This window comes from Apium graveolens, chromosome 6, assembly GCF_009905375.1.
Source record: "Apium graveolens cultivar Ventura chromosome 6, ASM990537v1, whole genome shotgun sequence".
Classification (NCBI taxonomy): domain Eukaryota; kingdom Viridiplantae; phylum Streptophyta; class Magnoliopsida; order Apiales; family Apiaceae; genus Apium; species Apium graveolens.
The window spans coordinates 264480392-264496620 of record NC_133652.1 but is presented as its reverse complement, the minus strand read 5'-3'; the positions used below and the strand labels follow the sequence as shown (position 1 = coordinate 264496620).

General features: G+C 38.9%; 1 non-coding gene across 1 annotated transcript; it reads left to right on the top strand.

Annotated features, from left to right (window-relative positions):
• The first annotated feature begins 10292 nt into the window (after positions 1-10292).
• LOC141669972 (small nucleolar RNA R71) lies at positions 10293-10399 on the top strand. Its single transcript, XR_012554224.1, has one exon. It is a non-coding gene; the product is annotated as a small nucleolar RNA R71 (small nucleolar RNA).
• The last annotated feature ends 5830 nt before the right edge of the window (positions 10400-16229 follow it).

Genomic DNA, 16229 nt, shown 5'->3' with positions numbered 1-16229 from the left:
ACTCCGCCTCAGCCTCCGGAGTTGCAAACCTGGGCCTCACACCGCTAACACTCGCAAGAATCGGTGGTGTTGCTGCTAACTTGAGTTCGTTGTCTCTTGGGTGCCATTGAAATCGAATGAGTTTGAGAGAAAAGATGTGTTTCAGAGAGATTTGTGTGTTTGAGAATTGAGAAGTGATGGAGAAGATTGTGTATAAGTGTGTGTATATGTAGGAAATTAGGAATTAGTTATGGAAAAGAAATGGGATTTGATGAAGGGAATAATGGGAGTAATGGGGTGATTGAATCTGATTTGGAGAGGGAAATATGGAAGGTGGGAGAGGGAAATTTGGGTATGAATTGATTTTTTGATTTTTCTGTTTTTTCAGGTCCAGGGACCAGCGCGGCCGCGCGCTATCTTAGCGTGGGCGCGTCGTGTTTCTGGAAAATCAGCGCCCCCACCCCGCCAGGCAGCGTGGGCGCGCTCAGCTACTGTACTTTCAGCGCGACCGCCCCGCTCTTCAGCGCGGGCGCGCCGTGCTTCTGGAGTTGACACTGAAATTTTTTCCTTTTTCTTATTTTTTATGTTTTCTTCTTCTTTTCTTCTTCCTCTACCTACTATTTTAAAACAAACATGGGTTGCCTCCCAAGAAGCGCTTAGTTTATGTCATTAGCTCGATGTAGAATCCCCGAGATCAAGTGGACAACAAAACGGCACTAACCACATCATGGTTTGCCGTATCTCCATAGTAATGCTTCAACCTCTGTCCATTCACCTTGAATGCTTGGCCTGGATCATTCTCAAAAATCTCCACTGCTCCATGTGGAAACACAATTTTGATAACAAACGACCCTGACCACCTTGACTTCAATTTTCCAGGAAAAAGACAGAAACGAGAGTTGAACAAAAGAACTTGTTACCCCAGCATAAATGATTTGAGCATTAGACCCCTTTCGTGCCACCTCTTGACTTTCTCCTTATACATTTTGTTGTTTAATACGCTTGAAGTCGAAACTCATTGAGTTCATTCAATTGAAGCATTCTTTTCTTACCAGCTGCATCCATATCAAGGTTCAACTTCTTCAAAGCCCAATATGCTTTGTGCTCGAGCTCCACAGGCAAATGAAATCCCTTACCATAAACTAACTGAAACGGTGACTTGCCTAGCGGAGTCTTGTATGCTGTCCGATACGCCCAAACAGCTTCATCCAGCTTCAAAGACCAATCCTTCCTTGATGGACATACAACTTTCTCTAGTATACACTTGATCTCTCTATTAGATACCTCAGCTTGACCATTAGTCTGAGGATGGTAGGCTGTAGCAATGCGATGATTCACATTATATCGCTGCATAATAGCAGTGAACTTGCGATTGCAGAAATGCGATCCCTCGTCACTGATTATGACTCTTGGAGTCCCAAATCATGTGAATATCTGCTTATGAAGAAAATTAAGCACTACCTTTGCATCATTTGTCGGCAAAGCCTTGACTTCAACCCATTTTGAGACATAATCAACCGCCAAAAGATATACTGATTATTGCAAGATGAGACAAATGGCCCCATGAAGTCAATTCCCCAAACATCGAAGACATCAACCTCGAGAAGCACATTAAGAGGCATCTCATCCCTCTTGGACATGTTACCCACACGCTGGCAGCGATCACACTTCAAAATGAACCGATGCGCATCCTTAAATAATATAAGTCAGAAAAATCCTGCTTGAAGGATACGAGCTGCTATCTTCTCTCCACCATAGTGGCCTCCATAAATAGTCGAATGACAGTTGTTGACGGAGGAATCTGGTAATAAAAAAGTTTGAAGTTTCTCTCCGGAATTAAGATCTATGACGGTGGTTCTTCACCGGAAAATCAAGCGGTGTGTGGTGGTTGTGTATTAATTGGTGGCTGAGATTGATTAGGGCAAGTGGTGGCTCCTTTTCAGCTCTTAACTTCTTACTCCTCTCAATGTGCCTACGTACCCTTATATAGGGATCAAGCCTGACGTAGTTCTTGGGGAACAAGAAATCCAATGGGCTTAGACTTCTTATTCCTAGGCCCGGTAGAAGCCCATCCAGAATCCATCTTCCGCTAGCTTTAGGAATGTCCAACTATGAGGTTCAACCACGAAGGCCCAAGGCTCGTCCGTAATAGTAGGACTTCACGGATAGTGTATCTCCCTGCACAATAATAATACTCCGCTACAGCTATCTCCCTTGATTTACGAACGCAGGTATAGCCATGTTTCACCCTAAATACCGGACACGTCCCTGTCCCCCGAATGAGGATAACCCACCAGATAGCAGGACATGTGATCCCAAGCTCTTGGGTGCAAAGTGCAGGATGACTCCAAAGTTCTCCAATGAGGACACCCGTTGGATATAAAAATAGAGCTCCCAAAGCACACACCAAAGTTAACCCTGCATCCCCAATGAGGACACCCGTTGAATACAGGAGGAGGCCTTCAATTATCAGGCATACCCCTGGAGGTCTTCAAGATTTTCACCGACATCACTCTCCTTGACCGTCTCAAGGAGGGAATTCTTCAAAGAGTACTTGTAACAAATACGTTAGTGTAAATAATCTTCATTCCTCGTCCCATGCTTGCATGCATTCCCCTAAGCGCACTCCTGAAAATACATTCCCCAAGCATAGAGGACGCGTCCTGGGATGCTGGGCGCGTGCTGACCTTCATGAAGCCTATATTCTTCTACAACAACAATTCTTCATGACATTCCACAAAGGCAAGACGCGTCCTACCCTAAGTATGTGCTTATATACTTTCTTACCACAGGACCATCCTTGGTAAACATTCCTACAGTAGTGGGCGTGTCCTGACAGCCCAGGCGCGTCCCTTCTTTTGCAATACAACGCCGAGTTTAACTGTAATTAGCCCGCGTTTGACCCGCCTTGATCCAATACCAAAATTTGGGTATAACAACTACCCCTCAAATTTCATTTGCAGTTGAAAAAAAAAATTGGAATTTCTACTTAAAAAACTACAAGCAAAATTTTAGATTGCCCTTTTGTTAAACATCAGGAAGCGTCCCAAACCTTTGACGTGTCAACGCTCCATTTTCCCAAAATTTACCGTTACATGACAGCTATTATACACGTCATCACTCCTTTCTCTATAAATACCTTAAAACAACACCTCATTATTACTTTCCTCTTTTCTCTCCCAAAAAACTGCCACCGTCGCCGGCTCAAAGCTTCAGATTCAATATTTCCGATGATTTAACCGTCCATTGTTCGATTTCTTCCAGTCAATCAATCCGCAACTCACAAGGTATGTAAATCCTCTTTTATTTCTCCATTTCATCAAGTAAATCAATCATGATAAGCAAAAGAATGTTCACATTCTTATTTTTTTCACTTTACTATTCTTCATTTTATTTATGTATATATCTGTGTATATATAACAACCTCCATATTTTGCTCTTTTGATTCCGTAATTATTTATTTCTAGAATTTAACTAAATTTCCCCAAATTAGCCATAATCGATTAAAATTCATCTATATTCCAACCATTGTGGACGCGTATACCACTGAGGGCGCGTCCTCTTTTTTGTATAATTCGTCTGTCATAGTTTAAGTTATTTCAACAAAAATCAAATAGATGCGTTGTCAGACTAGGACGCGTCATATATTATATTTTCCTTAATTAGCTTCCTGCGATAGACTTTGTAAGACACGTCTTTGTACAACATTCCATCTTCCTGTTTTCTTTCTCATGAGTATCTTTTCTTTTTCTATATTTCCAGTGCCTTTTTCTTTAGATATGGACGCGTCCTCAAAATCTTCTTCCTTCTTATTTCAGCTGGAGGACGCGTCTTCTTCTTCTCCTTTCCATCCATTCAAAGCTCTCAACGATTGATTGGAACCTATTCTCCTCCTCCAATTTCTTTCATTCCCGAATTACCTGAACATCATAGGACATAATCCTTCCTTGAAGCGGAATCCCGTGCTTTTGAATCCTTGAAGTCAAAAACCTCAATTATGGCAAGTTCAAGCTCCGAATCAATGGATAACGTTCCCCTTAGTGCAAGATTTGGAAAGAAACATAAAAGGACTTCCCAAACCGCCCGTAGTCAAGCAATCGAAGATTGGACTGATGACGAGGTCTTCCCTTCATCTAACAAGTCTCAAAAACATAAAGTCATCTCAGACGAGGGCGCGTCCACGCCTGCTCAGGAGGCATCTCCTGCTCAAGACGCGTCTTCTATTCAAGACGCGCCCTCTCCCCATAGTGAGGGTGAATTTGAGGAAAGAGCCCCTGAGCCTGGAAAATACCCCATTTCTCCTCAACAGTCCATCTCTCCACTGGAATATTGGGAGCCAAGCGACGTAGAGCTTGATTTTGACTGGAAAGAACTTGAAGATCTCCCTGAGGCAGAAAAGAACGTCTGGAGAAAGAAAGAACACAAATTAGCCTGTGTTGGGATGAAATCCACTGCAACAGACCTAGAGATTGGGTGGACCATGAAGTATTACGACATGGAGGGAATCTGGGTGCGTCCTCTCAGGATGATGAGGCCCCATATCTTTAACGTGGAAAATTTGAGGATCACCAGAATGGTCTTAACTCTAAAACTTATTTCTCTGGGTGTGGGCGCGCCCTTGCATCCATACATCAAGAAGATTTTAAAATGGTATGACGTTGCTCCAGTTCAATTATCTCCAAACTCATACAAGCTAGCATGGGCTTTGTATATCATGTACCACAACCTTGGGTTGGGCGCGCCCTCCATGAAGGAGTTTAGCTTCTTCTTCAGCATCAGAAAGTCCATCCCTAGCTACCACTTTTTTGTCGTCAACAAGTGGTTAAACAACAAAGGCTTCAATGAAGGCAAGGTAAGTCACGAGAGGGACTGGAAAGAACCTTTTTTCTACATCTATGATGTCAAGAGAGCCCGAGGTTGCTTCAACTTAAAACCAAGTAAATGATTTTCCCTATAGCGCGTCCCATTAACCAGGACGCGTCCTCCCCTTTACCAATTTTTTTCCTTTTTCTTCCCTTGTTAAATCCTCATCTTTCTTCCTTAGATAAAAGAACCCAAAAAGAATTAACAGGAAAAAGAAAGAAGAGAGCAGAGAAGGTGCTCAAGTACGTTGAGGAACATTTCAACCTCAAAGACATGATCACAGAGGCCAACCTTAAGAAGATTGGGGCTCTATCTATAAGGGTTGGTTCTATCTGCAAATACCGTGACTTTTACAATGGAAAGCCCGTCCTTACATCTTCTGAGAAGGCTAAAGGGCTCAATGCCACAGAGTTGGTCCAACTCGACATTAACAGACAAGTGGATTTAGAACAAGGTAATATAGCACGCGTCATTGGATTAAGATGCGTCAGAGTTCTTTCTTAATTCTGATTTATCTTATGTTTCCCAAAGTCCATTGGACGCGTCTTGATTATCAGGACACGCCCTCTAGTGTTCCCCCAGGACGCGTATTAGGGCGAAAACATGCGCTAAATTACACGCAAGTATACGCGTTCGCAAGTAGTATAAGATATAAATCAGATTCGTTCCCACAGAGACTCTTTTTAGTTGACTTAATATTATGCACCTATGCAACAATGGTATGGCTATCGTTCAATGCTAAGACAAATAGCAATTTGGGTTTTGATTAAACTAAGAGATTATACTAAATAGCATTAACTAAAAGAATTAAGGTTGAATTACATATATGAGACAAACATGGGATCCTAACTTCATTAAATACTTCATTCAATAGCCTTTTTATTCTTAACCTTAGCATGTAATGGTGATGACACTAATCAGATAACACGAAACTAGTAAACGCCAACTTTCGTTGTACGAATACCCTACTACCAAGCATCCACAAAAGAGATAGAATTTGAATAAACACCAATTATGTTGAGACCCTATATGTCTATAGAATTTGACAATATAAAGGTTTAATGTGCAAGTTATCTATCGTGATTACATTAGGCAAGTAAGATGGTTAAAATTACCTACAAATCATGCATAATAAATACATGAACCTATGCTAGCATGGCAAGTTCTAAACCTCTATATTCACTTTCGCTTCAATAGAGATTAACACGCTATCTTATATGTTAGCTACGCACATAAGACGAATAAGCACAACCAATACTAGGATATCAATCAATAACCATACACCAAGATATTGAACAAATTAACTAAAGAAATCCATAAGTAAATCCGTTGAAACCCCATGATAACGATTAGTTCATAATCGAACTCATCGTCACCATGGGTTCCAATGAAAGCATGATAATAAACAATATAAGAGTACTAGGGTTCAAGAAAAATCGAAAACGAGCATCCAAGTATCAACTATATTGATGAAAATAAAAGTCTTCTTCTCCGTAGCCTTCTCGTGCTCTCTAGGTCTTCTTATTGCTCTCTCAAGCCTCCTTGTTGTTAAAAACGTCTTTTTATGGGTATATATAGGCTCTGGATGACCAGGACTCTCAAAATCTTCAATTTCGACTAAAATCAGGATTCTGGGGCAGAAACCGGGCGCGGCCGCACTGACATTCTGGAAATTTTCCGACAAATCTTCTTTTGGTCATATCTTGAGTTCTGCTCTTCAGAATTAGGCGATTCAACTGCCCACACGAAGCTAACGAGATTATCTACAACTTGAGAATGTCTTAGGCTTCTAATTCTGATATTTTTTCAGCATAATGCTTTGTAAAGCTTCTTTCTTCCTTTAACTGATGCCTGAAATGCAATAACACAAAAACACATCAAAAATACCAACAACTTCAGTCCAAAACACCAACTTAAGACTGAAATGAAGCATTTTAAGTAGATATAAAATCCACTTATCACACCCCCAAACTTAAATTAATGCTTGTTCTCAAGCATAAACAGACTCAAAACTACAAAATAAACCTAATGCATGAATGCAACTATGTGAATACAACTAAATGATAATGCAATCGATCCTCTCGGAATAACCATAACCAAATGAATAAGCCAATGTCTCTAAGAATGCAATGACTCTAAAATAGAGTTCGAATAAACCCCTCAAACCAACTCACAAGCCAGAAACGTGCGTGTGTGCAATGCTTAACAGATATACTCTCGATACTAGATTAATAACCATACTTATCTTATCATCAAAACAATCACAAGTTTATAAACAGAATAGATGTTAAAGACATAATGACTCACAATACCTCCTTTCTACTAGACTTATACAAGGATTCATGCTATTATTGAACACATAACAAAGATGCTTATTTGACTGTGCAATGAATGAGGTCCCAAAAGACTTATGCAATAATACCCATGTAGCGAGCGTTAGGTTAGCGAATCCCAAACTATCAAAGCCTTAAGTCACTAGGCATAAAGTCCCCTAGAACTTAATAACTCGAGTATTAAAGAGCTCACTCTTTTTAATAATTATGCATAACACATATTTTTTTTTTCTTTTTTTTTCTTCTTTTTTTTTCTTTTTCTTCTTCTTTTGTTTCTTCAACAATTTCTGAATGAGTGCATTTCGCTCCATCTCACTCAACCCTAGACTACTCATAAAAATATGAGCCGGCTACTAGCCATTTGACGCCTAGCTTTATTCACAACTAGCAATGAAATCCAAGTTTTTCTCCAGATAAAAATCTGTGTTTTTATGTCATTACGAGAATACCATAAATTCTAGATATGAACAAGTGATTAATTCTTAACAATTAAGCAAATATGATCATGATTTAGCTCAAAAGTAAACTGATAAGACTTGCGAAATTTTTTCCTGGGCATGCAAATCAATTCATTAGGACTTAAATATCCCTCTATTTGTCATCACTACACCCAAATCAACATCCACTAATCAATCAGAAATAGCTCAACATAAGGGATCATGTTATATGCATGCAAATGCAACTACATGGACTCACATAATACCACAAATAAATAAGTCCTACATGAACAATCATGCAAAAATATGAATGAAATACAACTAAACATGCAACATGAATCTATATAAATTTATATGGACACAAATAACTAATCCTTACATTATCACCCCCAAACTTAAAATTTTCAATGCCCTCATTGAAGGTAATAATAAGGAATTCAGGCATACCTAGTCGTCGGAAAGATCACCCTCCCCGGGTGGAGGATCAGGTGGCCAATCAACCTCGACACCAGTGGCTCGGAAAATAGTGCCCAAAGCCTGTGTCAAATCTGCAGCAAAACGACGGTGAATGTCGTGCATGGCCTCCACACGCCTAGTCACTCGCCTGTACTGCTCATCACCAATACCAGTTCTATTGACTACCTGCTGCACATGAGAAGAATCCTCTGTAGGCACTGGAGGATTTGTTCGACTATCCTCTATATCATCAAAAATATATCCCAAGCCCTTATCATGTGGTGCACCTAAGAATGAATAACTCAAGTGATCTAGCAGTGGGTGAATCTCAAGTGTGGAAACATCTTCAATAGCCGGCTCGAGATGTTCCTAAGAAATTTTTAGCTCTGCTAACCCAAGATAATCGAATGGCATCTCCAACTTCCTCTTCCATGGATGTGCATTCAAAACCTGCAGTTGCTCTGCTCCTTCTTCATCTTCAATAACTGATTTCCCTATTAAGGATCTCTCTAAGGTATCTGACTTTGGCAATTGCTCAGGCTCTGAATTCATGACAGAGTCGACCTACTCTACTTTAAAGCACTCCTCTTTAGCCGTGGGTAACTTTATTGCCTTGAATACATTAAAAGTGACCTTTTGATCATGAACCTTCATCGTAAGCTCTCCTTTTTGCACATCGATCATAGTTCGTCCAGTAGCTAAGAATGGTCTCCCCAAGATAATGGGATTCTTCTTATCTTCCTCAAAGTCTAGAATGACAAAATCAGCAGGGAAGATGAGTTTGTCCACCTTGACCAAGACATCCTCCACTACACCTCGTGGATATATAATAGAACGATTGGCCAACTGCAAGGACATATATGTCGGCTTCGGATCAGGTAGACCAAGCTTCTTGAAGATAGACAAGGGCATCAAATTGATGCTAGCTTCTAAATCACATAAACACTTGTCGAACGACAAGTTTCCGATGGTGCAAGAAATAGTGAAGCTTCCAGGATCTTTAAGCTTCAGAGGCAGCTTCTGTTGCAACACAGCACTGCACTCTTCCGTTAGAGCAACGATTTCTAAGTCATCGAGCTTCACTTTCCGAGAGAGAATACCTTTCATAAACTTCACATAGCTAGGCATCTGTTCAAGAGCTTCAGCGAAAGGTATGTTGATATAAAGTTTCTTGAACACCTCTAGAAACTTAGCAAATTACTTATCCAACTTCTTCTTCTGCAGCCTCTTAGGAAAAAGAGGTGGATGATAGACCTGTTTCTCCCCTGTATTACCCTCAGGAGGAGTGTGTTCCACAGTTTTCTTCCTTGATTCCACTTCTGCTTTCTTTTGCACTTCTTCTTCAGCCACAACTGCATTTTCTGAAACTTGAGATTTTTCAGGCTCTTCATTTTGCTGAATTTGGGGGCTTGCGACCTTTCCAGACCTCAGGGTGATGGCGTTTACCTGTTCCTCAACTTCCCTCTTGCCTGGATTGGTTTCTGTATCACTAGGAAGCGTTCCTGGTGGTCGATTCAATAAGGCATTAGCAATTTTCCCTATTTGGTTCTCCAGAGTCTTGATAGAAACAGCCTGGCTTTGGCATATAAGAGCATGGTTTTTGCACATAAGCCGCAACTCCTCCAATTCAGATTTTTCATTCGAAGATAGACATGCATCATGAGTTTATTGTTGAAGTTGGAGTTGTTGTCTTGGTGCAAATTATTGCTGAAAACCAGGAGAATTAAATTGCTTGTTTCCAAACTCCTGGAATGGCTGTTGCATTGCATTCTGATTGTTGCTCCAACTGACGTTAGGATGATTCCAGTTGTCAGGATGATAAGTGGCAGGAACTGGATGGTGCGATCTCTGAAAGTTGCTCACAAACTGAGCTGAGTCACTAGATATAGCGCATTGCTCCGTCGCATACGGACCTGAACACATCTCACAAACACTGGTTATCTGCTTAACACCATAGTTAGCCAGAGAATCGATCTTCATAGACAACGCCTTAAGTTGAGCAGTGATAGCCGTAGCTGTATCCACTTCAAGAACTCCTTTTACCTTGCCCTGTGGCAATCTCTGGGTTGGATACTGATATTCAATAGCAGCCATCAGTTCAATTAGATCATAAGCTTCATCGTAGCTCTTAGCCCATAATGCTCTACCTGATGCTACATCGAGCATGGGTTTGGACTGTGCTCCCAACCCATTATAAAAACAATTGATGATCATCCAATCAGGCATGCCATGATGAGGACACTTCCTAAGCATCTCCTTGTAGCGCTCCCAAGCTTTACATAGAGATTCTCCCGATTGCTGCGCAAATTGAGTGAGAGCATTCCTGAGTGCAGCTGTCTTCGCCATAGGGAAGAATTTAGTAAGAAACTTCTGAGCAAGATCCTCCCAAGTAGTGATAGAACCAGCTGGTAGAGAGTGTAACCAACTCTTACCCCTGTCCCTCAGAGAGAATGGGAATAGTCTCAGCTTCACAGCATCTTCAGAAACACCGTTGAACTTGAAGGTGTCGCAGATCTTAATGAAATCCCTAATGTGCATATTGGGATCGTCCGCTGGAGAACCCCCACACTGGATTGAATTCTGTATCCATTGAATTATGCCAGGCTTGATCTCAAAGGTATTAGCTGTGATAGCTGGCCTGACAATGCTAGATTGAATGTCATTGATCTTGGGTTGAGAAAAATCCATCAAGGCTTTCGTTCGTGCTGTTGGATCTCCCATTGTAATGAGTACCTGAAACACGACAAGTAAACCATGAAATTAAAAGAGTCCGAGTAAGTGAACTTTAACGACCACTGATGACAAGCACATAAACTAAAAAATTAACATCGAGTCCCCGACAACGGTGCCAAAAACTTGTTAGGGCGAAAACACGCGCTAAATTACACGCAAGTATACACGTTCGCAAGTAGTATAAGATATAAATCAGATTTGTTCCCACAGAGACTCTTTTTAGTCAACTTAAGATTATGCACCTATGCAACAATGGTATGGCTATCGTTCAATGCTAAGACAAATAACAATTTGGGTTTTGATTAAACTAAGAGATTATACTAAATAATATTAACTAAAAGAATTAAGGTTGAATTACTTATATGAGACAAACATGGGATCCTAACTTCATTAAATACTTCATTCAATAGCCTTTTTATTCTTAACCTTAGCATGTAATGGTGATGACACTAATCAGATAACACGAAACTAGTAAATGCCAACTTTCGTTGTACAAATACCCTACTACCAAACATCCACAAAAGAGATAGAAGTTGAATAGACACTAATTATGTTGAGACCCTATATGTCTATAGAATTTGACAATATAAAGATTTAATGCGCAAGTTATCTATCGTGATTACATAGGGCAAGTAAGATGGTTAAAATTACCTACAAATCATGCATAATAAATACATGAACCTATGCTAGCATGGCAAGTTCTAAACATCTACATTCACTTTCGCTTCAATAGAGATTAACACGCTATCTTATATGTTAGCTACGCACATAAGATGAATAAGCACAACCAATACTAGGATATCAATCAATCACCACACACCAAGATATTGAACAAATTAACTAAAGAAATCTATAAGTAAATCCGTTAGAAACCCATGATAACGATTAGTTCATAATCGAACTCATCGTCACCATGGGTTCCAATGAAAGCATGATAATAAACAATATAAGAGTACTAGGGTTCAAGAACAAATCAAAAATGAGCATCCAAGTATCACTGATGAAAACAAAAGTCTTCTTCTCCGTAGCCTTCTCGTGCTCTCTAGGTCTTCTTATTGCTTTCCCAGGCCTCCTTGTTGTTAAAAACATGTTTTTATGGGTATATATAGGCTCTAGGATGACCAGGACTCTCAAAATCTTCAATTTCGACTAAAATCAGGATTCTGGGGCAGAAACCGGGCGCGGCCGCACCGACATTCTGGAAATTTTCTGACAAATCTTCTTTTGGCCATATCTTGAAATCTGCTCGTCAGAATTAGGCTATTCAACAGCCCACGCGAAGCTAACGAGATTCTATACAACTTGAGAATGTCCTAGGCTTCCAATTCTGATATTTTTTTCAGCATAATTCTTTGTAAAGCTTCTTTCTTCCTTTAACTGTTGCCTGAAATGCAATAACACAAAAACACATCAAAAATACCAACAACTTGAGTCCAAAATACCAACTCAAGCCTAAAATGAAGCATTCCAAGTAGATATAAAATCCACTTATCAACGCGTCTTAAGCTCTACTTTTTAACAAAAGTTATAATACTTGTCATTCTCCCTACACATGAAATAACTTGTAACGTATCACCCATGCATTCTTAAATACATAACGAACACTTGGTTGAATCCTTCATAATCCACGTATTTGTTATTGACGCGTCATCTTATCAGGGCTCGTCAACCTTGTGATATAAATAGTTCTTGATGTGAACATAAAGCCTGTGACGGCCTCAACCCCGGGGTCAGGAGTTGATGTCATCAACAACCACAATAATAAACATAATATAATCAATTCCATGATAGAATATAAATACGACCCCTTTTCCAAGATCTTTTCCAGGTTTAAGTATGATTTAGGCTACACAACTATCACAACCCAATTTACCTTATACAATCCTGACCACTAACTTAATACAACAACTCAACAGACCAACTTTGGTCTAACACAACTACCTCAGAGGAGCCCGACGCGAAAGGAACTGAAATTCTGCCCTGACTACCGCGGAAGAATCTCCTAGGCATCTGCAAGACATATATAAAACATTCTGTAAGGGTGAGCAATAAATTGCTCAGCAGTACCACTATGTGAATAACAGGTAAAACGATTTAAAGTAAAACAGTTATAGGAACATAATTCATAACTTGTTACAACCAGGTAAAACATGTATAAACTGGATATTCAAAACAAGCATGCTCTGTAAAACAATAACATCAGTAGTGTGTTGTGTACAAATACCAGAGTTAAATTCTAGCATGCTATTTTCATTTCCAAATCCACTGTATAATTACTTATTCCGTTACGGGAACCACAAAGCCAAATCAGATACGTAGCGGATATGTGAAGATAGCTGATTAGGCTATCAATACCAGACAGCTCCAACTGCCATCCCATACACCTGTTCCGGAACTCATAGATAAGCTAGGTCTCTGACCTGCTGGACTAATCGGTTATATAGTGCGCACAACCGAATTAGCCTCTTATGCCACCTCAATAAGCCCCCTGGCCCCAATGTATCCCATATCTGACCATTTTATCCAGTTTTCAAAACACTTGTACCTATCTCATTTCAAAACCATTCATTTTAACATCACACATAGAAAATCTAGTTTGCAAATCATTTCATTCGAGATAGGTACCTTTCGAAGTTACTTTTCCCCAAAACAGATTTAAAAGAAAGATTTATAACAAAAGGGATACATAACTTAAAATGTTTCTGTTCCATTACGAGATTAAAATATTAGCTATTCATATGTACAGAACCATAAAAGAATGGTCAGGGGTACTTGCCTTGCAGAGCTTACAACTATCATTGTCTGATTTTGGATCAACCCGGATGCTCGACTTTATCGCTTTACTATCAGACTATCGTGGATCCGACTTTGGCACTCAGGTCCTTCGCTTGGAACCTCACTGAGCTTGTCGACTGATCACTAGGTTATCTTTAGTCCAACGTCAATTCTCGAGTCATTCGACTAACATCTACAGGGTCGAACTATTTTATGTTAGACGTCTAGGTATGCTTGACATATCCTCACTAACAACCTACCCATTCGATAAAGATTCCCGACTCGTATTTATTTACATTACTATAATGTACATAGCAATCAGGATTCACGTACTCAAAACTCGAATAGATAATCATTATCAGAAAATGCATATACTCTTCACTTTAGAAAACTGGGTTGTTAACTATTTTCTAGAATATTTTATCACAATACACAAGTACGTTTTGCGAAATATTTCACCATGTCATAATCCATCTATTTGGTTTTGTACAAAACTAGAGGGAACCAATATATATGAAATATGTTATATATAGACTCAATTGATACGTCCGATAATTACAGGATGTGTTCCCGTAAATTTTAAAATTCAATTTTCTCAAAAATCAGGTAGCACTTCCTCTATTTATCGGACTATCCCATCGAAACACTTCGACGTCTCAAACCAAATCCACAACAACAACAACAAACCACAATAATCCACAATCACAATTCTACCGACATCACAACCAAACAATCAATCCAATTATGCATCTCGATCCTCGATACAACCGTTACATTTTAATTAAATTTTTTCATTCTGGGAATAACTTTATGAATTAAATTTATTTATTTTATAAAGATAGGACTCAGATCAAAGTCATCACTGTCCAACGTCCACTCGTAAAGAGTCATCGCGGTATGGCGGCAAAATTCTCGGAGTACCCGGTAATTCGGATTCCAACCAAAACAATTTCACCGATTATTAAAATTATTTTTCCCGCACGAATATTATATTTTATCTCACGGATATTAATCGAATAAACTCCTGCAGAGGTTAATAAAAATATTAATATTAAAAATATCAAGCCAAACCACACGCGCCACACGCGCTGCAACAGGAATAAGAAAACATAACAGCCGAACAACAATCGGAAAATAGGACAACAACCGGCGGCAAAACAACGGCCGCAACACACACACACAAATCACTCTACTCACACACACATATACACACGTATACACTTGTATACACACACACATATATATATAGCAAGCAAAATAGAACCCACCGGAATCAAGGTGGCACCACCGGAAAATGCAGCACCCGGCCAAGAAACAGGAAGAGAAAAAGTATCGAGGAAGAAGAGAAAGGAACAGAGAGATCGCGAGGGAGAGAGAGGAGAGAGGCTCGAGAGAAATCGAGAAAGAGAGAGACAATAAACTAATGTTTACCCCCCCCCCCCAATTCACACAGCCTACAGCACAGGCAAAGGTTTAATGATCGGACGAAACAAGGTACGGTTAAAAACACATCGAAATAATTCCAAATTAGTCTTAAAATGTCAAAAATATCCCGGAGTACATAAAAACGTAATTTTCAAAATTTTAAAATAATTTCCAAAGCGCACTTTATACCCGCTTTTATCAATTAAATGAATCGACGCGTGAGTGAAATTAATCCTAAAAAATTCCCAGAGTCATTTTAAAATTCTCGGAATATTCCAAACTTAAATAAATATGAGTTTCATAATTTTTGAAGAATTCTGGAATTAAATACGGATTTTACAAATAAATGCGATCATAAAATCATACAGAGCTAAATAATTGATGAAATATTGATTTCTAAATTTTATAAAATCCCAAAAATAATTATTGTAATTATGAAACCATAAAATTTTTTTAGAGACATTCCAAATATTGATGCAAATAAATTTGTATTAAATCCACTTTTAAAAGTGAAAACAATTCAGTACAACACAATATTTAATTACACGAGCAACCCGATACACCATAAATCACACATAGATAATAATAGAATAATACATAGCTGTCAAAACCAAGGCACATATTTTATTTGATTATCATTTAACAATTGCACATTAAAATAGTACAAAAATATACGAGTCGTTATATCCTTCCCCCCTTAAAAAGATTCTGTCCCCAGAATCTGATTTGTTAGATATATTTGATAATGTCATGGCTAATATGTTTTATGAATTGATTTCAGATCTTATTTGAACAGAACAAATCAGTACTTAACTGATCAGTACTTATACTGGAAGTCAGAACTTAAGGGATATCAGTACTTATGTTATCAGGAGATAGATATCAGAACTTAAGTGCTGAAGGACGATCAGATAAGGACAGTAGCTGATTAAAGTTAAGAAGATCAAGATAAACATAAGAAGAGATATGCATGAAGAAGGAATTCCGTGAAGAATGGAATACTTGGAATAGAAGATATCTGATTGATATATTTTAGGAAGCAGAATTATATTCCATATCAATTAGCGATTATCTTGTAACTGTGTAGTATATAAACACAGACATAGGGTTTACACTATAAGTGTTATCATTATCGAGAATATTATTTAATATAACCCTAGCAGCTCTCGTGATATTTTGTTCATCACTGAGAGATAACAGTTCCAGATTGTAACAGAGTTTATTGTTT